Below are 24,737 nucleotides of genomic sequence, written 5' to 3'. Positions count from 1 at the left end.
CTTAGCTAAATAAAGCCACTACTTTGAGCTTCTAAAGCTCAGGAGTGTCCAGATCTGTTGTCCAAACCATCCTTAAGGGTTTAATACTCGGTTTAACCTTGGAAATGATCCAAATGTGACCAAAAGCAAGCTAGAAAGGGGATTTATCAATTGAAAGCTCAAGGTCCAGACTTTTTACCTTCTAACAGTTGCCAACTCGATGTGAAGGCTGGATCTACACTTCCTTCCTTGCTCCTTCTCCCAAGCCTTCGAAATTCACTCCAATGGACCTTAATCTTCACCAAAAGCTCCAAAAATGAAGTTGGGTGGCTAGGGTTTTGGGGTTCTGGACGAGAGAGGCTGTAATGAACCCTAGGGAAGAGAATAAGATGCTTAAATAGAGCACCAAGTCCCGGAATTAGGGCTTCCAAACCCAGACCTGACTCGCCGAGTCCACTCTTCCGACTCGTCGAGTCGGTCATTTAATCTTACACCCGGATCCCGCTCCGACTCGCCGAGTTCTTCCTTGGACTCGACGAGTTGACCCCCCTTTGACTTAGGGTTTTCCTTTCCTTTCTTGGCTTTTCTGATACCGGGTGTTACAACTCTCCCCCACTTAAACTAGACTTCGTCCTCGAAGTCCGCTACGGCCAACTGTCCTGTAATCCGCTTTCAACCTTTCTGCCTGAGGAATCTAACTCCTGCTGACCATTTCCATTGACCTTCCGCCCGGTCACTCAGACTAACACTAGTCCTTGCAAATCACAATCCTCAAGTGCACTCTGATCCCGATAATCCTAAGAACACAACCTACTCAACTGACAATCCTTCCGGTACTCCTCGAGTACTTATGCTGGACATCCTAGGGGTTCACCCCATTTTCCTTGTGCGTTCACTAGCCTTCCCAAGGCAACGTTCCATAATTAACCACCTCCTCTATCACTGTGAAGGACATACCCTTCACGGTATCCATTACTCCAGCCACTCCCAGTGTTGTTCACTGCTGCCGGTACACACTGAATACTTCTTACTACTATAACTTAGTGCTGAGCACGCATCCCAGCGAATGGATTAGATAATCCTTCGAGTAAAAGATTCATCCCTGCAACGCTTAGACTCATACGAGAGCTGCGCAACAGGATCAAACCCTTCCCTCTAAGATTATTCAACCCTGCTGTGAGTGGCGTAGCACCTCTCGGTCAACTAGCTGCTCCATCAGGAATTCTCCTATCGCTATCCCCGACCGAAAATCCTGCTATTCCCTGTCCACTTTCCGGATAAAACGAGACCACCCTGGTCCCAACTAATCTGCCATTAACTGGTTTACCGGACTCCCACCGGTTACTAAACTCAAGATCAACCGCTCAGTCGCTCTCAGCGATTTCCGAAGAAACTTCGACTATCTAAGTTGCTCTATCTATTCTGCCACTTTGGCGCTACAAGTCTTGGGATCCTCGATCCCCTATCTTGACCCTAAGGTCCTTACCAGGTCCTACCTGCGCTGCTATAATCTCACGGGCCTCGCCCACGGATCTCACCCAAACCATATCTTAGAGTGGTCTCTCTCTTTAGTCTCACCTGCCTAGCTACTATCACACGGGCCTCGCCCACGGGTCTCACCCGAACCATACTACCTAGCAATCCTGCTCCTAGGTCTCACCTATACCGTTACTAACATACGGACCTCGCCCACGGGTCTCACCCAACTGTTTCCTGGAGCGGCCTCTCCCAAGGTCTCACCTCTCTAGGGCTACGCAGGCCAACTCCATACTAATCACACCGAACTACCCTTTCCTGATCCCTACCTTGCTAACTAGGAGATACGGGCCCCCGCCCACACTCCGCTAACTAAACTGCTAATGAATGCTACGGCTTACCCGCAGTCTTACATCCTAACTAAAATCACGTCTTTGCGAGAAAATCTTCAACCTGGTTTCCCAAACCAATCATATACTGATCGCTATTACACGTACTCAACACTGGGGAGTTTCCCAACTCCCAACTCACGCGTTTCTCAATCCGATCAGCCACTCGGACTACTATCCTGCTCAACAAAGTTGCGAACTCATCCCAGCTTCGCACTTTCTTCCGTTCCTGACTATACGAGGGTTCCTCCCCCACTTCGATTCAACTAGCTCCTTACAGTTCACTGTCTGGAAAGGATTCCCAATCCTTCTTACCACCCCATGGTCGATCTACTAAAAACTTATGCTTACCACTACTGGTGCTCCAAAACTAACCAATACCACGTCGCCACCGTCCTTGAAAGCTGGTGAATTACTTCTAGAATCCCAATCTCACGCTTGCTACAACGACCGCATCCTGAGTGACCTGCTCTTAAAGGGATACAACTACGGACTACTACTCTAAACCCATGGTATGCAGATGGCATATAACTCAATCATAAGCAGGAGACAAAATCCAAAGTACAATCAATAATATCGATGCAGTACCATAGCAATTATATCACAGATAAAACTGTCAAACCGATAAAGGATACACACCTGGCACATTTGGGGCTGCTCGCATGTCATCTGAAACCAACTGGTACGCCCTGCTCCGTGTCGTAGGCGCCTCTGCCCGGCCCTGTCGACTGTCGGTGATCCTCAAAGTCGCGGGAGCAGGTGCTATCACCTGTCCTGCTGAAAGCAAACTCGGACACTGGGCCTTCTTGTGGCCCTTCTGACTGCAATGAAAACATATCAGGTCTGATCCCTGAGTGGTGGCAGCAGTACAATCTCTGCTAAAATGACCAGTCTGGCCGCACTTGAAGCAGCCTGAATCCCCACTACTGCCACTCCTGCACACACCCTCGTGTGTCCTGCCACACTTCCCGCATCGGCTGCGGCTCTGGAAATCCCTCGATCTCGAGTCTGACCCCTTGGGTCTCTTGCCTGAACATGTGGCTACCTGAATCTCATCTGGTTTCCTCTTCCTTTCTAACTCCAAATCAATCTCTCTCTCTCTCTCTCTCTCTGGCACGAGCAATCATGTCCTCCAGTGTCTTGCAGCTGGACCTGCTCACAAACTGCCTGATGTCACATCTTAGCATCTCGTGATATCGAGCCTTCTTCATCTCCTCGTCCGCCACATACTGCGGAACGAGAAGGGCTCTCTCTCTGAACTTGGCAGTGATCTCCGCCACAGTCTCAGTCGTCTGCTTCAAATCTTGAAACTCTCGTGCTAGCTGCTGCACCTCGATCACCGGTGCAAACTCGGCCCTGAACCTAGCCGAGAAATCAGTCCATGTCATCGCGTCCAACACGACATCATCTCCAATGGCATGTCCAACCTCCTCCCACCAATCCCGTGCTCTGTCCTTCAGAAGACAGGAGGCAAGTCGGACCTTGTCCCCCTCGGGACATCGGCTCGTACGAAAGGCGTTGGCAACATCGGCCAACCACCTGCTGCTAGCAATGGGGTCCCTAGCCCCATGGTAATCTAGTGCGCCACAAGCTCTAAACTCTCGGAATGTCAAAGTACGCGCTCCTATCATAGCCACCATCTCTGCACGGAAGGCTCCCAGCCTCTCATCTAATATCTCCAGTATGCCCTCCTTGACCGTGCCAAAGATCACAAGAGTCTGATCTAGAATACTGCGCGTAACCTCGGCTGATACAAACTCCCTCATCCGCTCCTCGAGCTGCTCGGTCCCTGAACTCGAGCCTGATCCCTCTCCGGCGCCTGATCCGCCAACTGGTCTACCCCGTAGTGTCACCATTCTGCAACATATCATAACTGTCATTAACATGCACATCTCTACTTAGGGATCACACTCACAATACAAGTTTCCCGGTCTCATCTCGGCCTTTCCCGAATCGAGTACGGATCCTCTGCTTTCAGTAGTACGGGCCCATACTACCTTCCATATCTATCCGTACTTTCCTCAAGAACCGCTTCGACTCCACCAGGTCACTTCTACTACTACTGATCTCTGCTACTCTCATCCTAGGCTTTCCCTAGGGAAATCTCTGACTCCACCCAATCCAGTCCTCAGCTGCTGAAGGCCTCCTTGTAATGCCAATTAGCCATCACCTGAATACCATCACATGTGACGAGGCTCAGATAATCCTTCGAGTAAAAGACTCGTCCCTACAACGGTTAGACTCAGACGAGAGCTGCGCAATAGGGCCAAATCCAGCATTCTGAGATTATTCAACCCTGATCACATGTGACGTGACGTATGCACCTGATGGCTAACTCCCATCACTCAGAGTCCTACAAAGCACAAAGCAAGCAACATTCGCACACAGGAAACTACTCAAGCAAATCTATTCTCATAACGAGAAACTGTACTAGCATGCAACATAATATCATATACTCAGGCATAACCTAAACAGGCTATCTTACTACTGTCTAACCAGTACTATCATGCAACTCAAAAGCACATATAACAGGCACATAAGGCATCCTTCCTAGATCCTTAGCCCTAATCTAGCATGCTGTTCTACTAACTGAAACTGATAATCATAACATAAACTTGTATGGGTATTTTGGGGTACTTACTTGAGCTCGGCTGATTGCATGCACCACACCCTTTTCTCTTTTCAAAGTTCTTTTCTTTCTAAAATTTCTTTTCGCTTTTTCTAAAACTCTTTTCTTTTTAAGTTTCTTTTTGCTTTTCTAAAACTCTTTTCTTTTCAAAACTTTATACCACTTCCTTAGTTTGAGTTCAGACACACTCGAGAGTGCGCCCGAATCCCTCAAACCAAGGCTCTGATACCAACTTGTAACATCCCAAAATTCAAGGCCAAAAATTTCATTTTTAAATCATAACTAAACCATAGTATTAAATCATTTCAAACATACTAAAAGAGTTATATAACAAATCAGAGTATCTTTTCAAAACACTTGTTCATTTCATCAGAGTAAAACATCCCAGGCTGACTAACTATGGTGTGTGCCATGCGATCATCCCGAGCTCTTCCCTCCGCTACCGGAAGTACCTGAAACCAAAACTGAAAACTGTAAGCACGAAGCTTAGTGAGTTCCCCAACCTACCACATACCATCCACATAATCGCATACTGCAACTACTGGGCCTCGACCACTACCTCGGTCCCCACCCGCTACAACAGGCCCCGCCTGCTCCAGGCCCTGCCTGGCTTCGAGCCCCGCTCGGTGTACATATCTGTTTCTCTTAGGCCCTGCCTGTCTCTGGGCCCCGCCCGCTAACATATGCTAACATACAATCATATAATAACACACAAATTGAACGTATACTACTGAATTCTTGTTCTAAGGCCTCGCCTATCTTGGTCCCCGCCCTTGCCCTGCTACTGATGAGACATGGAGCCCCGTCCACACTCCTACTGATAGTGAGATACGGGCCCAGCCCACACTCACTCCCTTCCTACCTTAGGCCTCGCCCCTGCTCTGCTGCTAATGAGATATGGAACACCGTCCACACTTTGCTATTGGTGAGATACGGGACCTCGCCCACACTCACCTCCCTACCAGGCATATACAAGTATCATACAGACAACAAGTATACTCTATCATGCAAACCATTCCTTGAGCACCCGCCCGATATTGGACCTTGGTCCTGAATATCATACTAGCATACAGTGCCTAGGGCTAACCCTCGGGTCTTCCTACTCATAACTACATGGGCCGGCATTGTGGCCGTAGACCCATTCACACAAAGGGAAACTCACCTCAAACTGCTGAAGCTGCTGATAACCCTCTGGCTGCTGTCTGACAACTCTCTGAACCGCTGCTCCTCTAGCTCCCCGAGCTACCAATACCAATAATAACAATTAGCCTAACTGTCCTCCAGAAGTCAACTAGGTCAACTCTGGTCAAGGTCCTTCTCAAGGTCAAAGTCAACGGTCAGAGTCAACTTCCAGTTGACTCGACTCGCCGAGTTGTTCTACCAACTCGTCGAGTCCATGCTCCTCAAATCCCAAACAACCCCGACTCCGCTCGTCGAGTCTAGCGAGAACCCGACGAGTTCTCCTTCATCTAACACTTCGGGACTATCCTCAACCGACTCGCCGAGTTCATCCTTGAACTCGTTGAGTTCATCATCATCGTATGAATGTCTAGACCATGACTCGCCGAGTTGTATGAACAACTCGTCGAGTTCATCTTCATAACTAAGAAGATTGTCTTGGACTCGCCGAGTTCCTCTTCGAACTCGTCGAGTACCATGATCTTCATGTCCATTACGGACCCAGTCTGGCTGAAACCTCTACTAACTCCACTCACTGATCCGAATCGTAAACAGAAGGGTTTGGGTTTGCGACCCGACTCGCCGAGTCCATCTTGTGGCATCTCTATTTTGTCGATTACAGACCATCCAAACACCTCCAACTCATAGATCTGGACTCCTTATGCTAGCATTGCACGTAAAGTTGCTAACTTTACGTGCATGCAAGGTGTTATGGGGCTAAAACACTTAATCCAAGCTTCAAATAAGACCTAGGTCATGAAATGGGACCTTAGCTGAATAAAGCCAACTACTTTGAGCTTCTAAAGCTCAGGAGTGTCCAGATCTGTTGTCCAAACCATCCTTAAGGGTTTAATACTCGGTTTAACCTTGGAAATGATCCAAATGTGACCAAAAGCAAGCTAGAAAGGGGATTTATCAATTAAAAGCTCAAGGTCCAAACTTTTTACCTTCTAACAGTTGCCAACTCGATGTGAAGGCTGGATCTACACTTCCTTCCTTGCTCCTTTCTCCCAAGCCTTCAAAATTCACTCCAATGGACCTTAATCTTCACCAAAAGCTCCAAAAATGAAGTTGGGTGGCTAGGGTTTTGGGGTTCTAGACGAGAGAGGCTGTAATGAACCCTAGGGAAGAGAATAAGATGCTTAAATAGGGCACCAAGTCCCGGAATTAGGGCTTCCTAACCCAGACCTGACTCGCCGAGTCCACTCTTCCGATTCGTCGAGTCGGTCATTTAATCTTACACCCGGATCCCGCTCCGACTCGCCGAGTTCTTCCTTGGACTCGACAAGTTGACCCCCCTTTGACTTAGGGTTTTCCTTTCCTTTCTTGGCTTTTCGGATACCGGGTGTTACAATCAGGAAGCGTTTTAAAGTCTTGAGGGCGTCAAATCCCATAAGAACTATACACTTAAGCGTTCTCGGACTAGGATAGTACTAGGATAGGTGACCCTTATGAAGTCATCGTATCGAGTGTCCCGAAAAGGACAATATCTTGGTACGGTGGTTTGGAATGTAACAAAAATAAATAACGATAACAATGACAATGATAATGATAATAATAAGAAAAGTTTCTAGTGATTTGTTTTGTAGATATTGTAAGTTTATTGTATCGTTAATGGATGCATGTTATAAAGTATGTTTATTATATATTATGAGTTCTTATAGTATTTGGTTAAAGTGTGTTTATTATATATTCTGATTTCTTATAATATTTGGTAAACAAAATGGAAACACATGTAGCTCGAGAACGTGGAGCAGGTACGGGGACAAACCTCCTTGCTAGGGTCCACATAGGACCTTTTGACATGCGAATTTTGTAAGTTACTTGAATCTTTTTATTATTTAATATATTTTTAATTTGTTAAATTTTTAATTCCATGTGTCAATGTAGCGAAATCGAAGAATACGAGTAACACAGGAAGAAATCTAAATTTATATGATGAGTTTAAAAAAAAGCCTTTAACCCTAGAATTCAATGACACATGGAATACGTTATGGGTTGTGGAATCGCGTTCCTGATGAATATAAAGACCCTATATATATATATCCTATTTCAATGGTACTATTTCATTATCCATGTTGGAATCGTGTTACGTTATGGGTTGTGGAATCGCGTTCCTGATGAATATAAAGACCCTATATATATATATCCTATTTCAATGGTACTATTTCATTATCCATGTTGGAATCGTGTTCCTGATCAATATAAAGACCCTATATATCCTACTCGTGAATAAAGTATACAATAGTTTTTATATGTATATAATTTAACATTTTTTAATTATTTCTTATACTAATCAAATTTGTTTTTACATAATTAGTTTGATCTTGATAGTTTTCAAGGCAAAAATCTATGGAAAAGTGTTAGGGATAGAATTGAAGTCGGATGTAGTAGAGCCTACAAGGAACAAAAACATGACATGAAAGAACATTTCGATAATATTGGAGGATATAGGAGGCGGTCGTAAATAACTCATCTTATTTACGACCGCCTCCTATATATGCCACTCTAATTCAAATAAAAATATAAAGAAAAACATCAACATACAATTTATCATGGAAGTTCATCTTATACATAGAAACGCCACAAAGAAATAATAAAGTTTGTTTGTATTATATAGGAATTTAATAATACTTATGATTAGGGGTGGCAACTCTCGATCCAACCCGTAACCCGACACTGACCCAACCCGAAAATAGACGGGTTGGGGTTGAGATTTTTGACCCGCCAACCCGTCAACCCACCAGCCCGTTTATTTCATGGGTTGGGTTGGGTTGGGTTATCTGTTTGGGTTCGCGGGTCAACCCGCCAACCCGTATATATATATATATATATATATATATATATATATATATATATATATATATATATATATATATTACATTTAAAAAAATGATATATTTAATTATTAATGAAATTTGATTTCCATCCGTATTCGTAATATTCTGTATTATTGTATTCATTCCGTATTCGTATATGACTAATTTGCATTTGCGGTTCGTTAATCAAAAAAGAAAAAATACATGTCGTTATTTTCACGAGTCATGAAGTAAGAACACATCCACTTTCTATGAATGTTTTCATTTTTCATTTTTATTTGGATGTTATTGACTTCATGAATATATGTTCAAAACCTTTTTTTTATGTTAATTACTTTAATCATTTTATGAATTTATGTTGAAAAAACCTCATTTTCTAAAATGTGTTGCTTATTTATTAAACGGGTTATATGGGTTGGGTTTAACCCATTAACTTGTGAACCCGCGGACCCATATACTTAAACGGGTTATATGGGTTGGGTTGGGTTGAGGTTTCCAACTCACCCACCCGTGACCCGCCAACCCATATATTATATGGGTTGAGTTGAGTTTATGTTTTCCGACCCGCCAACCCGCCAACCCGAACCCAACCCAATTGCCAGGCCTACTTATGATGAAATCCAAAAAATATTCATTCCTAACTCTTTAATCTTAATAGGCAAAATAGTGACAAGAGTAAAGATATATCAAGATGGTGTAACCTCATAGCTCAACGTGATTGGGTGGGTACATAATAATGGACATTGCCCTTTAGGGGCTTGTTATAGTTGTAAATGTTTTATATAGTGACAAGAGTAAAGATATATCAAGATGGTGTAACCTCATAGCTCAACGTGATTGGGTGGGTACATAATAATGGACATTGCCCTTTAGGGGCTTGTTATAGTTGTAAATGTTTTATATTATAGTTTTTAACTTAGTTTTCTTGATATTGTTTTTTAAAAAAAAAGTATGTTGCTTTAATGTATTTAAAAAATATGTTTTTTAATGTATGTTATTATTATTATAGTTTCATCTTAAGTTAAGTTGTGGGATTATTATAGTTTTACTTGTTCTGAATAACCCAAATGAGTATCTGCAAGCATTATATAGAACATGTCAAGACACTTGTTCAAGTCTGATGTAAACCCGAACCATATCTAGAAACCCGTACCATTCTAGGAATTTGCTTTCTTTAACTATTAGTTAAACGAGTCGTGGTCCCTAACTTTGATTAAGTACACACAACCCCTTCAAACAATTAATCAAACCAAACATGAACTTCAACATTGTTTACACAATATATCCAACTCATATAATGTCTTGCAGAGGCTTCCTTATTTCAATTCCCCAATGCACTTAGAAGGCTATTTGTTACGATATTGATTTTTTGTGAACTGGGCGATGTTTGTAAGTTATGGTGTGACCATTATGATTCTTTTTCTGAAGATTATAAGAAACAATATGTGTGTTCTGAATGAGTCCAGAATATGGTCCTTGTCAACATCAGAGTCTTTCTACAATCTTTAGGAAAGAAACTTAGTGAATACGATCTTCCAGATGTGAATAAAGCACTACTAGAAAAATACCCTTTAATGGCACGCATTGCGTGTCATAAAATGGTACAGATGACACGCAAATGCGTGTCAAGGAAGGTCATGTCATAAAGGAAGACGACACGCTTTTGCGTATCGTAAACTTATGATGCGCATTTACGACACGCATTGCATGTCAAGGAAGTAACTGTCATAAAGGACGACGACACGCATTTGCGTGTCTTAACCTTAGGGTGTGCGTTTAGGACACGCATTGTGTATCATTAAAGCCCATGTCATAAAGAAAGACGACATACATTTTTGCGTGTCATAATTTTAAATGTTTTAAAAAAATAGCCTTTTTATATAGATTTACTAATTTTCAAATTAAATGACAAGTAATTTCTCATAATATGAAATAGCATATCATACAAAAAAAAAAGACAATCCATTTCAAAATATATAGTATGTCAAATAATAATAATCATTCCAATGCTTAAATAAATGTAATACATTAACTATTTCATCATATCTTATCAATTCCCCTAAGAATATACTATCTCTAATTGAGACATGTATTCAGACCCATTTACCTAACACAAATGCAACAGTTGAAACAAGAGACCCAACCAACCCTACATATAGTCCCTTTGGTCCTTGATCTTTCCAATTCAATGACCTACATGTTTAATTGTAGTTTCTCTCCAACTCTCCAAGTTTAGAAGATATGTCCGCCTCTAGTTCGTTATGTGTCTTTCAGATCTCTAAGAGATTGTTGACTTTTGATTTACGGTGTTGTAGTTTTTGCCTGTTGCTACCGTCTCTTCATATGAGAAGTCAGATTCCTGCATTTCTTTTTAATAAATAGAATTTAAGGATTGAAATCATACAAGAAGGATAGCTAGGTAATTTTAACCTGAAACTTTACCATGAAAAAATGACGAAATTTGCCTTTGGCACCCATGCGAGCGATTCTTCCAGTCCTATGAAGGTAGTCGATCTAAAATGAAAATAAAAATGAGATTGTTATTCACAAAATTTTAGAAAAGATTATAAGTAAAACAACATTGCAAGGCTTAGTATTTCATGAACTCCAACCTTATTTGTCGACATTTACCACTTTATGAGCAATTTTAGTGATTAAAAAACCCAAACACTAAATGATAGCTGATAATTCTTGATGACTAAAGGGCGTCTGAGTTCAACTCATCTCAATATTAGGATTAGGAACAATACATAGCAAACCGAATAAAACCAACAACACAGAGTCACAGATCATGAAGAAATACCATAAAACCGAATAACACGAATATTGTTGGTTTGCCATCTTACCTAAAATTAGCAAAACTCAAGGAGGAACTTGATTCAAAGATAATATGTGAAAACCAAAGGAAGTTACAATCAGCAAAGTTAAGATGATATCAGTTGCATAACTCTTGACAATATATTATGTTAAGCACACAATTAATATCAATATCCAGAACACGCAGGAATCAAACACCCTGGTGGGTGTGTAAATCCATTTGGGATTCAATAGCTGACATGCAATTTTTTTGAAAAAAGTCAATTATTGGAGGACTAAAAGTAAAAAATAATGAGTAAGAGAGGATACATTACTTACTTTATACTTGAATAACTCATCGAGATCTTTTCTTAAGTTGAGATACATTTCAGCTAATGAAGGTTCCATGAAGAACTCCAAGTATCCTCCCAACATTTTCAAGTGCCCATCCTGTTTCATATCATGGAATGGAATCATAAAGGAATAGAGTAAGAAAAGGTAATGGAATGAGGAAAGGTAATAGACTCACTATATCGCCTTTTGAGATGCTTCCACCAGACAGTAGCAGAACGGAATCGGAAACAACATTCGTATCCCGGAGAAAAACAGAGTTCACTTTGATCTTCTCATTAAAGACCAACCACCGGAATGGAATTCTCAAATCCCGGGAATTAACCGAGTTCAATAGCATTAAAAAAACAAATTCAGATTAAAGAAAAACTATTAGAATTTAGACAAACGAACTTACCGAGTGTAAAAGCACCTGACCATCCTCCACGGTTTTCAGTGAGAATGACTTTTCATTATGCTGATGTCAGCAAAAGCGAGTTATTATTTATAAAGAACTTATTTAAAAACAAAACTTACGACGATGGAGGAAATTCCGGGATACAAGCCGTAGCAGATAACTACACGAATGAGATTTTCGTCATAATTCCAAGCATTGAAAATGACCATATTGCTCTTGACAACACTAGTATCTTTAAGCAAAGATAAAAACTCTCTTCTCAATGAATCAATAGATTTCATGGACTGAGCAGACAGAAAATTCTTCCAACAGTATTCATATCTACTAAGTGCTTGTTCAGCCACTTTCCAACCCTCATACGCCCTCACAAGGGCAAAATAGTCACTATGATCTCGTGAAAATTGCGCTTTCGCCGCCTCTGCCAGCTGTACAAAAAGACCCATTGAAAAATGAGGTAGCGAATTACTGCTAATAACTCTGGTGATGGAAGAGCTTTAGATAAGAATTCAGAAAAACTTCCAAGTTTTAAAGTTTTTATTTGAAGACAAAGTGACTAAAGAGGTGTTCTCAGTATTTCTGGCAACTGATATTCTGGAAAGCATTGAAGACACATCAAGGGTATAAATGGTAACATTCTCCTGGCTGAACACGCCCTGCTCGACCTCGCCTCTGTTAATCATATCAAAAACAATATAATCGAATGATATAGAAAATATAAAATTACCAAAATACCCTACCCAAGAAACTCACTTGTTTAGCAGAAACTTTTGATATCCAAGTAGGAAGGAGACAATGGGTATTATTCAAAGCATCATATGATGTTTCTTTGGCTTTTCCATAATTAATAACAAAAACAACATCGTCTATTGTGATACTTGTTTTAGCCATATTTGTAGCAAAAACCATCTTTCTCACCCCATTTTCTGTGTTTTCAAATATTTGTCTCTACATGAAGAAGATAAAATAAATAAAGATTAAAAAAGTTTAGTTTTTTTTTTCAAATAATGATATTAGTCTCTACCTGTTCTAAGCTGGCCATAGATCCATGACATAAAAGCGATAAAACTAGATTTGAATCCCTCAAAAGATGATTTGCTTGTAAATTTTCCTTCAAAGAACTTATGTCATCCCACCCAATCATAAATACCAAAACTACCCCTTGCTTTTCACTCCCACATATACTCAATAGTAGAAACTCAATGAGATTGAATCCGATGCATTCATGCAATCAGGATTCCAACATGACATAGAATCCCGTGTCTATGGACTATAGCCTCTAAAGTCAGTATACCCCAGTGCCTCCTCAACAGCTGAGGCAATTTGGCTTTTCCTTTTTCTTATAAATTTTTTATTTGATTTCCTTGTTCTTTCTTGACCATAATCATCGATTTGATTTTTTGCTGTCAATATGTATCCGGTTGTTTCCACATCTTCAAGAAAATAAGAGTGCACAGGGTGCGTAAAACCCTACAAGATTTCAAAAAAAATTATATCCGCACTATAATCTCATATTATATCATCAGTAAGCAATTTCAACATGTCCAGAAGCATATAGACATGAGCCTACTATGAGGCTCTTGCACTATCAAAACAAACAATTTAATATTTAGTAGCCCAATTCGAAATTTAAAAATTCAAATTAGCACATGAACATCTATTCTCTTCTCCAAATGTTAGAAAGATGAAATTTTCAAGAATATCATACCACCCATTTTACTCCAAGCAAGTGACCGGATTGCACACCAATGAGATTATATTCAAGAAAAAAGAGAGATCATATAGATATAGAATAATTTTATCCATCATTAGCAATATTAACCCCATAAAAGCTAAGGATTATATCATACATATTAAAAATATTAAACTCTAGGGCTATAGGTTCAGTTGTTTTGATTCACACACATTTTTTCTAATTACCTGCTCCCATTGACATCCTTAGAACCGGATTCTCCATATTTTTCCACTCAACTCCTATATCTCAATTTTTGTATCAACATCCCAATAGTTTTGCTATGAATGCTCTCAGGGGAATTTAATCAAACACTTGGTGGCAGAAAAAGAGAACCCCCAACCCAACAGACATCTCTCTCAGAACAAATGCTCAATTACCTGTAAGTCCACCAATAAATTATCAAACTTCAAACAAAAAAGAAGAAAGCTAAACAAAATACCCTAGAAACTCTTCATGAAACTTTCATGGTACAACCAAATCAAAGTAGCTAAACTTTCTTACATCATTCATCCACCAATTGCAACGACAAATCACAATCCCACAGATGAGTCAATAAATTAAATGAGCAGGTAAAACCCTAAAGTGCTATAAACATCAATCCAATAAAACCAAACCTTCTAGGGTTTCAGGAGAAGAAAAATCAATAGAAATGGTTCATTACTCGATAAGAATTCAGAAAAACTAAACAAGAAGGTGAATTTATGAAAAATTGGTTCCATTCATGGTAGAAACAACACAAACATCAATCAAGAACAGGAAAAAATCATTAAAACTACAGAGGGTCGGGGAAATAACTCAACGTATAGATCTTCGGAGAAATACAACGACCGAAGAACGCTATGCACTAGGAAATCAATATTCCTTGCTTGAGGTGTAGAATCGGAGGAAGATTCCAAGTTCCATGCGATGATTGTTAAAGGAAATAAGTTTATAAGAAAACGGAGAGTCGCTTCCTTTTTTTGCACTGAATTGTGGTAGGGCAATCTGATGAGAAGCAACTGTTTGAGAGGGAGCGAGGCCTGAATCGTTTCACCACCGGTCGATCACCACCAAAAACCCTTGCATGTACTGGGTTGAGAGAAAACAAGAGAAGCGGAAGCTTAGAAGAAAATAAAACCCTAGAATATGCATAAAGAAGGGAGGTGGCGATGGCTTAGGGTTTGCAGAGAGAAGGGAGGGAGAGAATGAAGGGAGCTCTAGAAGAGAGAGTGCATAAGCGGGTACCTCAAAATTTTAGAATTTCAAAGGATTTCATTTCCCCCCTTTAAAAACGTGCGTTTACCTAAAAAATTATAAAACAACATTTGTAGAGGACACACATTTAACATAAGCACCCTCCATTTTTTTTGGACATTAATTTTAGGGCACGCATAAATGCGTGTCCTCTATCCTTCAAATTTTGGAAAGCTGACAATATTTTTAGGACACACAAAAAATGTGTATCGTAAATCAGTGCGTGTCATTGTTCGCGTGTCATTAAAGGGCTGTTTTCTTGTAGTGAAGACATTAATTTACAAGCAAGAGGTTGTCATGAGGTGTAAGAATAGTACTCGATACTTGTGTAAAACAAAGACTTACGTGCAAAAGAATCTCTCAATCCTAACCGGAAATTTGAATATGATAAAATAATGAGGCACATGGATGAAAACATTCTGAGTGTGTTCTTCATTGATGGTCCTGGTGGAACTTGAAATACGTTTCTGTGCAGAGCTTTATTAGTCAAAAGCTACGTCGGGTGATGCGGCTAATAACATGTCAGGAGGGAGAAAGCACACTCACGGTTTAAGATTCCCTTCAATCTTCAAAATAGCTCGATGTTCAAAAAAAAAAAAGCGGGTATACCACTAGTGTGTGTGTGTGTGTGTGTGTGTATATATATATATATATATATATATATATATATATATATATATATATATATATATATATAGAGAGAGAGAGAGAGAGAGAAAGAGAGAGAGAGAGAGAGAGAGAGAGAGAGCTAGGTTCAGGTATTTAAAATAATTATTGTATTATTGTATGCTTAAATGTGGACCAATCAAAATTAAATAAAAAATTAAATAATTAAATAAATAAATAAGGGTAATTTAGTAATTTGCTTAGTAACTTCCAAAAATAATCTCTATAATCATGGTATTGACTTTTAACCTAATTTCTGCAGGTTTATAAAACCTAGAAGTCACTCCATCGACCAACGCCCACAGAAGATCGCCACCACCATCGTTTGCTGTTGCCGCCGATCTCCAGCCGCCATTCGCTGTTATGGCCGCCGGTAAAACATCTCCACCCTCAATCGGCGTCTAATTCACCGAATTCGTCCCAACCACCGATGAAGGTGAGTCTTCCAACCACCGTTTTTTGCAATCAGTACTAGCACTCCACAGGTATGCCAATTTCCTTCTACCCTAATTTCACTATCACAGTTTTTTGCAGTCCATTGTTAGTACTATACTCGGTGGGATCGTTAAAATTATTGTAAAACGACGAAGCAGAAGAACCACCACCGTTTACCACAGCAGCGTAAGAAGCCGGACGAGGACTACCACGGTGATGATGATGATTGGGGAATGACCCAGATAAAGACCAAGGCGAACTCGACGAAGATGGGTTCATGTGATGAAACCCATTGTTGGGAATGATGATTTGAGGGGAATTTCAGTGTATAAACAGCGAAGGAGTCGAAGGTGCAGAAGAAGCATTCAACGAAATGTCTAAGAAATTTCCCCCTTTTTCTCTTTCTCGATTTCTTGTTGACGTGCACAATATCCACCATCATGACCAGATTGTATTCCTACTCTTCTTTTTTGTTTCCTGTTAGATAAACTATATATATATATATATATATATATATATATATATATATATATATATATATATATAACATATAAATTGACTTTCTTGATTCTCTTTTGATTTTAGGAATGATATGGATAAAACCATCATGACCAGCTTCAAATGTGGTTCTTTTAGTTTCTGGGTTTGCTGAATCTATTCTCCATGCTAATGATGTTGAAACAGGGAAAGAATAGATGGTTTGGGTTTCAAACTTTGTTGTCAATTCTTACTGATTGAATATGGTATTGACTTTAATATGGTATTGACTTTAAACTGGAAGAGCATTTATAAATGTAGTTATGAAACTATGAATTTTATGAATATTGTGTTGGAAAAATATTTGGGTTTCAAAACAATGGCTATGTTACAGGCTTAGAACAATGGCTATGTTTCAAAACAATGGCGAATTCTATGAATTTTATGAATATTGTGTTGTAGGGATATTTTCGTCATTAGTATAAAAAACAAACATCACCTTAAATTGGGATTTTACTTCTACAGATGGTTGAGAGCCGAAATCAACTAATTTCTGAACTTGGAGAGTTAGATGTTGCTGATGAAAATGAACGAGTTTCTATCTTGGAATGTCTAACAGTATCATTCTCATTAAATTGTTTTTTACTTTGGATAGTTTTCCAACAGAATGCATACCGTAACTGAATCTTGAATTCCAATTCTATCATAATGGAATCACGAATTCCAATTCTGTTGGAATGAAATATGGATATTTTCTCACTGATTTGTGCATTGGATTTGTTTCCACAGAAGCAGCTATGCTTGAAGAATGGACCATGAAATTGAAAGTGATTCTTATCAACATTATTCTTTTAGAATGTATTAGTGTCTAGGTTAGATTTTGATTTTTTTTTCCTGATTTGAAAGTTTTTTTAGTTTTATTCTTTAATAATAAATGTAATTCTTAGCAATTGTTACCCGTATTCTATAAGAATTAATGTAATGTTTGTTTTTATTCTTCAATTGATGGTTCAAGAATTTATTATTCTTCAAGAAGTTTTTAACGTTATGATCAAGAAATAGGTTCAAAAATATATTTATTATTTATGGTTCAAGAATATTTTTATTTTTGATAAATATATTCTCGCAGAATATCCGAGAATCATCATCACTACAATCAGATTTTTAAAATTAATAGAATCTATTATCCCTTAAAATATGCAATTTTCCTTTTTTAAATTTATATTAATTGACTAAAATATCCTTAAAATGAAATTAGATGGTATTTTCTAATTATCTTTAATTTAATAATATGTATTATTCACTTTCTTAAAATAAGTAAAATTGATTGGCCCACATTTATGAATACAATAACACAATAATTACTTTGAATAGAATAACCTAAGCTTATATATATATATATATATATATATATATATATATATATATATATATATATATATATATATATATATATAGGCCTAGGTTATTGTGCTCTAACTATTTATTGTGTAAATGTAGGATTAATTGTAAACCAATCATTTTAGTTATTTTAATAAAGTGATTAATAAATATTATTGAATTAAAGATGATTGAAAAATACCATCTAAATTTAATGTAAGGGTATTTTAGTCAATTAACATAAATTTAAAAACGGAAAATTATGGATTTTATGGAATAATTAATTCTCTTAAATTTAAAAATCTGATTTTTTTATTATTTCGGACAATCTAACAGAATGTGTTTATGGTTATCTTGAAAAAACCATTTTATTCTTATCTTATAAAGATTACTAGAATCAGTAATTACATATATTCTGAAAGAATACAACTATAGACATAAATTATATCTATTCTAAAAGAATACGACTAATAATGATTAACAATTACATTTTTTCTTAAAGAATAAAATTGAGAATCGTTAAAAAAACATTGAAATCTAAGTAAAACAGTAATACAATCTGATAGAATATTATTGTTAATCTATTCTGACAGAATATCTTGATAACAGAATATTGTTGCTACTTATCATATGTTGGCACTATGTATTCCCCATCCGATGTGAATGATAGAATTGGTTTTCAACATTTCGTTGACCTAGTTTGGTTTCCAATATTTCATTAACCTAGTTTCTTTTCCAACATCAATGGTAACCTTTTCAAAGCCAAAACCATAAAGAAAACATAATCAACTTTATGATAGAATGGTTTTAGTATCAAAAAAACCTTCCAGCAAGGGTTGCACGATGCATTTCAGTTTACTAAGTTAATTGGCGATAAACCTTCCTGTATCATAAAAAGTCATATGATGTGAAACAAATTATAGAAATCTTAGGAAAAAATAGACTTATTTGTAAACAACATACCTTGAAATAATTACCAACAAAAGAACCATAGATCAGAAAAATATACTTTAGATCTGATGCAATCAATCTTTGTTTCTTTCCAGTTGAACAACTGTTTAACTGTGGATTCGAGGGTTTCCTGTAGGCTGAGCATTTCGTTGAGCACTTGGTCTACATGATCAAAGAGATCCATTACATATAATCCTTCATAAATGTCTTTGATGCTATAGAATTTCCTGCATCATCATGTTTCTCTATGAACAATTTAGCATTTCTTGATTGTTTTTATAACAAAGCTAATTGCTCTTTAACATTATTGGATAAAGTACTCAATTTGTGCAAAGGGATAACATCTAAAAGCATTGAGAATTCTTGACTGAGATCATGAAAATGGCCAGAAACCGAAATATTCTAAAACAACAGCCATAATTTACTAGATTGAGCACAATAGTCAATTAGAATTTTCGACCTGTTAACAGATGTTAACAGAAGGTAGAGCTCCTTAAAGCACAAAATCACCATTGAAGGCAAATCGGAGGTTAAATCTCGAACATAATCCAACAAAACAACGAACAATTATATCTTCTGCACCAAAAATTTAGAATTCATTTTCTAAAACGGTGGGTGTTTACCGGAGAATAAAGAGATGAGGTCCGATTAGATGGCGGCTATGTGATTCAATCAGACAACAAAAAAATTAAATAAACTGATCGCAAACATTACGACGAAGAAAGAGACCTGGTGTTGGCATCTGTAAACGGCGGTGGAAGTTCGAATTCGTTGCCAGAATCCATTGGCTCAAATTCAGAGATTGGACCAGCTAATTTAGGAGAAGGGATTTGAAGCAATTCACTCTCTAGGATTTTCGAAGTACGAGAACGAACACCGAGCATATTGGGGTTCGAAACAACAACTGATTTGCTTCCCGTCGATTTGGGTTTTAGTATTTCTGCGTATGTTTGTGGTAACAAGAGATCTATGAGTTTTTAGGTTCTGAAACTAATTCCCCCAATTTAAACAGGTATTAAATTATTAAATGTTATAAATATTTACCATAATTAAGTGTAGCAAGATTACTATTATACCCCTAATCTGATTTTTGAAATGATTGACCCACAATTATTCCTACGTCCACATAATAATAATTAGTTAGAATATTTGAACATATATATATATATATATATATATATATATATATATATATATATATATATATATTCTGGACTTCCTTCCAAGTGATGAAGTAAAATGCATTGCATTCAGATTTTACGAAACAGCCCCTTCATGTATATAGAAGTGCCAAACAGCCCTTTTTCATGTTTTATGTGCTAAATTAGTCTCGATTTTTGGGTTTTTCGGTTATTTCCAGTTCTAAACTGGTTCCAAATCAAGAATTTAACAAATTTTGGTACTCACTGGTTCCAAACCTAATTTACCCGGTCGCATACCCGAAATCGGTTCCTTTATACCGGTTTGTTTTCGGTTCCAATAATACCTCATTTCTGGTTTTCGGATCTTCTAGTTCTGGTCTGGTCTTGTTCCATAACCTAACACACCCTCACTTTAAAAATATCTTACGAAACTTTGGATCCTTTTTTTTGTATTAGACATATATGGCTTTGTATAAACTTTCATTTATGGTTTTCGGTTCTTCATTGTTTTCTAAGGCTTATGGGTACGGGCAACAGGGGCTTGCATTATTGTGACATGGCATTGAAAAAACGTTGGCATAATGTCAGAACACCGCCCCCTTGGGCATTTTTAGCCGTTGTGGCATGAGGCGTTTTCGTGGCAACGGAAGGCAAGGGGGTTTATTTGGCTTGCAAATTTTCAAACGGTCGAAAATGAGACCGTTCATCAACGGTCAAAATGTAATATAATATATATATATATATATATATATATATATATATATATATATATATATATATATTCAATTTTAGTTAAATACACATATTCACTTTATTTTTTACCTACACAATACCTTTATTTCTTTCATCTTATTCATTTCATTTTTCACACACAACTCAACCAAATTCACATTCAACCAACAATGGATCAAAACCCGAACACTCCTACTCCAAACACAAACACATATGCTCCATTCGATTTTGCGCAATATGAGGGCTACGTGAACCTATTCAACTCGCAAAGCTCACCATAATTACCATTTTCCGGCAACTTTTTCAATCCCGCCTCACCCCCACTTCCCTACATCTCCTTATATGCAACAAAATACAAACCTTCCACAAAACATTTTCAACACCTTTGCTTCCATGCTACAAACAACCACACAACCACCACCCACGCAAGGAATGGTTGTCGAGACGCAAGCGGGGGGTAGTCGGAAACCAACGAGCAAAAAAGTAACGTAAAAAAGAAAGGGAAAGAGTTCGCGATCGAGGTGGAGAAAATGGAAGAACCTCCAACATGGTGGACACCGGAGGAAGAGAATGCATTGGTGGTATCGTGGTGCGAGACATCAAAAAACCCAATTTTGGGAAATGATATGAGGAGAGTTGCTTTTTGGGAAGTTGTGATCGACAAATTTCGCATCATTTTGAAGAAGGACGACACAGACCGCAATCACTATATGCTTAGTAGCAAGTTGACTCAAATAAGTCGCAAGTGCACCAAGTTCAATTCCATTTACAAAAAACTTTTTTCGCACAAGCAAAGTGGTGTCAATGGTTTCGATGTTTTTTAGAGTCGTGAGGGGGGAATATCATGTGCAAATGGGTCACGTTTTCGAGCACGAAAAAATTTGGGAGATTGTGAGGCAGGACCCAAAATGGATTTAAACGCCAACATCATCAGAACAACAATCAAAGAGGTCTTGTAGTTCGGGTTCGGTTGACATTTCCGACGCACGCACGAACATCGACCTCAACGCCGACACCGATGAGCTCTCGGACGAGCTCAACGACATCGAAGAAATCTCCTTGCCACGATGACCGATAGGGCGTAACAAAGCAAAGCGCGTTCAACGACATGCAGATGAAAGTGAAAGTAGGCTTCGAGAGCACGCGGAAATGAAAGTGAAATTTGATGCCAGCACCGCAATCACAAATAAAAGATATGAATTGCTACGTGAGCATTTGGAGTTCCTTCGTCAGGAAGCCGAGCAAGATCGAATGACGAAGGATTAGGCAATTCTTGGCACTAGCGAGTAAAATATGGAACTGAGACAAGCACAACTGCTCTGAAAGATGGAGCAGATCAAGAAGAAATGGTTGTGCTAATATTTTTATGTTTTTTTAATTTAGGACTATCGTATTTTTTTTGTTCAATGTTTTTTTTGTAATATCATTTTTAATTTTTAAATGTTATTTTTAATTTAGATTTAATTAAATTACATATGTTATTAATTTAAATGTTTTTTTATAAATATTGTGACATAAATAAAAAAAATTGGAAAAATAGAAATTAAAAAAAAATCAAAAAAATAAATAAATAAGAAAAAGAAAATAAGGGATGTTATAACATGTTATTTGGTGTTACCTATTTTCATACTTAGTGTTATAACACCATATATGACTAGGATGGTGAGTTAACAACTTTTGGGGGTAATAACATGTTGCCCACACCCACCAGCCTTAGAATAAGGTTGTGGTGAGTGGTCACCACCAACCCACCGAAAAAATGGTGTCACATATGCGCCACGTCAGCTTCACCACCAACCCACTAGACATAGGAAATGGTCACCACTAACAACATTCCTTTTTTTATTTTTTTTTATTTTTTGTAACATTATATTAAATAAAAAACATAATTTATAACATAAATCGATTTTTTATATTTTTTTTGTAACATTATATTAAATAAAAAACATAATTTATAACATAAATAATTTTTTTTTGAAAAAAAAAAACCACATTTCATTAATTAAAAACATAAAAATTTAAAACCTAAATTACTAAAATAAACATAAAACATAGCAAATAAAACATTACACTACTTAATTAAAAAACATAAAAACTTAAAACATAAAAACCATAGACAAATACTACTCGTCGTCGTCACCGTCCTCATCGCCCTCATCCGCCTCGTCGTCACTGTATGCATTCGCCTCGTCGTCATCGCCCTCATCCTCTTCGTCTTCATTGTCATTTCCCCCTTGGAGTTGTCTTTCCCCATATGTGCTCGGTCAAATCGTGACATAGATTGTGATGTGTTTCACGATTTTGTTTTTCCAAAACCGTAGAGAAGTATGTCGGGCTGTCAACTTGTATTACTATAGGTGGATTAAGTATATCGTTCTCGGTATATGAACAAATAGCTCTGCCCTCTTCTTCTATTATCATGTTATGTAAAATAACACAAGCAGTCAACACCGTCGTTAGTTTTGCCCTATCCCATGTTCGTGCTGGATGTTTGATTATGTGTCACTTTTGTTTTAGGACTCCAAACGCTCGTTCCACATCCTTCCGTGCAGATTCTAGTGTTATCTTGAACAATTTTCGTTTTTCATCGGCTGGAAATGAATATGACTTGACAAATGTAGCATACTCTGGATTATCTCATTAGCTAGGTAATACCCATACTTATATTCATTTCCATTCACAACGTATGACATGTCTGGTGCTTTACCCTGCAAAATATTGTTAAATAACGGAGACACTTGAAGCACATTCAGGTCATTGTTGGACCCCACCATACCAAAGAATGCATGTTAAAACCATAGGTCTTGTGAAACAACCGCCTCTAATATAACAGTCGGGACCCCATGATCACCTCGCGTGAATTGACCGCGCCACGCATTGGGACAATTTGTCTACTCCCAATGTGTACAATCAATACTACCAAGCATCCCTGGAAAACCATGTTTAGCTTGATGCACGACATACAACTGTTCGACATCACTTTTAGTCGGATGTTGCAAGTATATGTCACGGTAAAGCTCTATAACATACTCACAGAAAAGATATGTACATTCTCGACCCGTCCTCTCAGACATTTTCAAATACTCATTTAATGCGTATGCGGTTATGCCATATGCCAATTGTCTAAGAGCGGCCGTACATTTTTGTATTGTAGTAAAACCACGTTTACCTCTAGCATCCCATCGTAATTGGAAAAACTCATAATTACGTTCCAAATCTCTAGTTATACGTAAGAATAAATTTCTACTAATACGAAAACGTTCTTCAAATTTCGATAGATCATATAAACTATCAGGGACAAAATAATCACGTACCAAAAGTTCATTTGCCGCCTCTCGATCCCGGTTGATCCATTTTTTATGCTTCTTCTCGCCGTGTGAACTTTTGTCTCTCTCACTAATCATGTTTTGTGCCGCAAACAATAGTCTGTGCAAAACCAACTCGTCATCCATTTTTTGTTGAATGTGTGTGTTTGATTTTAAAGAGTTTGTGTGTTTGTTTTAAAAAATATATGTAAAATGGATGTATATATAGAGAGAGTAAATTAAAAATAAAAAACATTTTTTTTATTAAATGCTTTTCAACGGTCAAAAAATTGGCCAGCCAATCCCTTTCTTCATCTTCGTCCGTCCTCGTCTTCACCCCACAACCAACCCACCATTAATGGGTGCGGTGTTCACGTGTGGAGAGGCCCTCCACGTAAGCATCTCTCCATACCGGATAGCCTAATGGACATTTAATTGATACCGTAACATTATCATTCAGGAACCAGACTTACCCGGTGTCTTTTGATCAGTTTACTTACTTTATCGGTCGTCGCTCACCAAAAAAAATTATAATAAAAAAATCATAAGATTATATATAGTCAACTTCTAGACAAGAAGAATATCGATCTACTAGGAAAAAGCTGGCATAATCTGACTAATTCCATGGCCACTTGCACCACAACTTCTATTAAACTATCTTTATATAGT

General features: G+C 37.9%; 1 long non-coding RNA gene and 1 pseudogene across 2 annotated transcripts; both read right to left on the bottom strand.

The window, feature by feature from the left end:
- Positions 1 to 10,480: 10,480 nt before the first annotated feature.
- LOC145104760 (DExH-box ATP-dependent RNA helicase DExH5, mitochondrial-like) lies at positions 10,481 to 16,360 on the bottom strand (annotated as a pseudogene). The gene is made up of 9 exons (XR_013707165.1): positions 16,163 to 16,360; positions 15,940 to 16,047; positions 13,037 to 13,482; positions 12,766 to 12,960; positions 12,135 to 12,684; positions 11,797 to 12,075; positions 11,607 to 11,717; positions 10,914 to 10,985; positions 10,481 to 10,830 (listed from the first exon to the last, which is right to left on the bottom strand). The product of XR_013707165.1 is annotated as a DExH-box ATP-dependent RNA helicase DExH5, mitochondrial-like (transcript).
- Positions 16,361 to 18,412: 2,052 nt separating this feature from the next.
- On the bottom strand, positions 18,413 to 19,880 carry LOC145106248 (uncharacterized). The gene is made up of 3 exons (XR_013707524.1): positions 19,619 to 19,880; positions 18,902 to 19,116; positions 18,413 to 18,821 (listed from the first exon to the last, which is right to left on the bottom strand). It is a non-coding gene; the product is annotated as an uncharacterized LOC145106248 (long non-coding RNA).
- Positions 19,881 to 24,737: the final 4,857 nt, after the last annotated feature.

The sequence above is a fragment of the Lactuca virosa genome, chromosome 4 (genome assembly GCF_052849685.1).
Source record: "Lactuca virosa cultivar CGN04683 chromosome 4, Lactuca_virosa_CGN04683_v6, whole genome shotgun sequence".
Lineage (NCBI taxonomy): Eukaryota > Viridiplantae > Streptophyta > Magnoliopsida > Asterales > Asteraceae > Lactuca > Lactuca virosa.
This window is presented reverse-complemented; position numbering and strand designations above follow the sequence as displayed.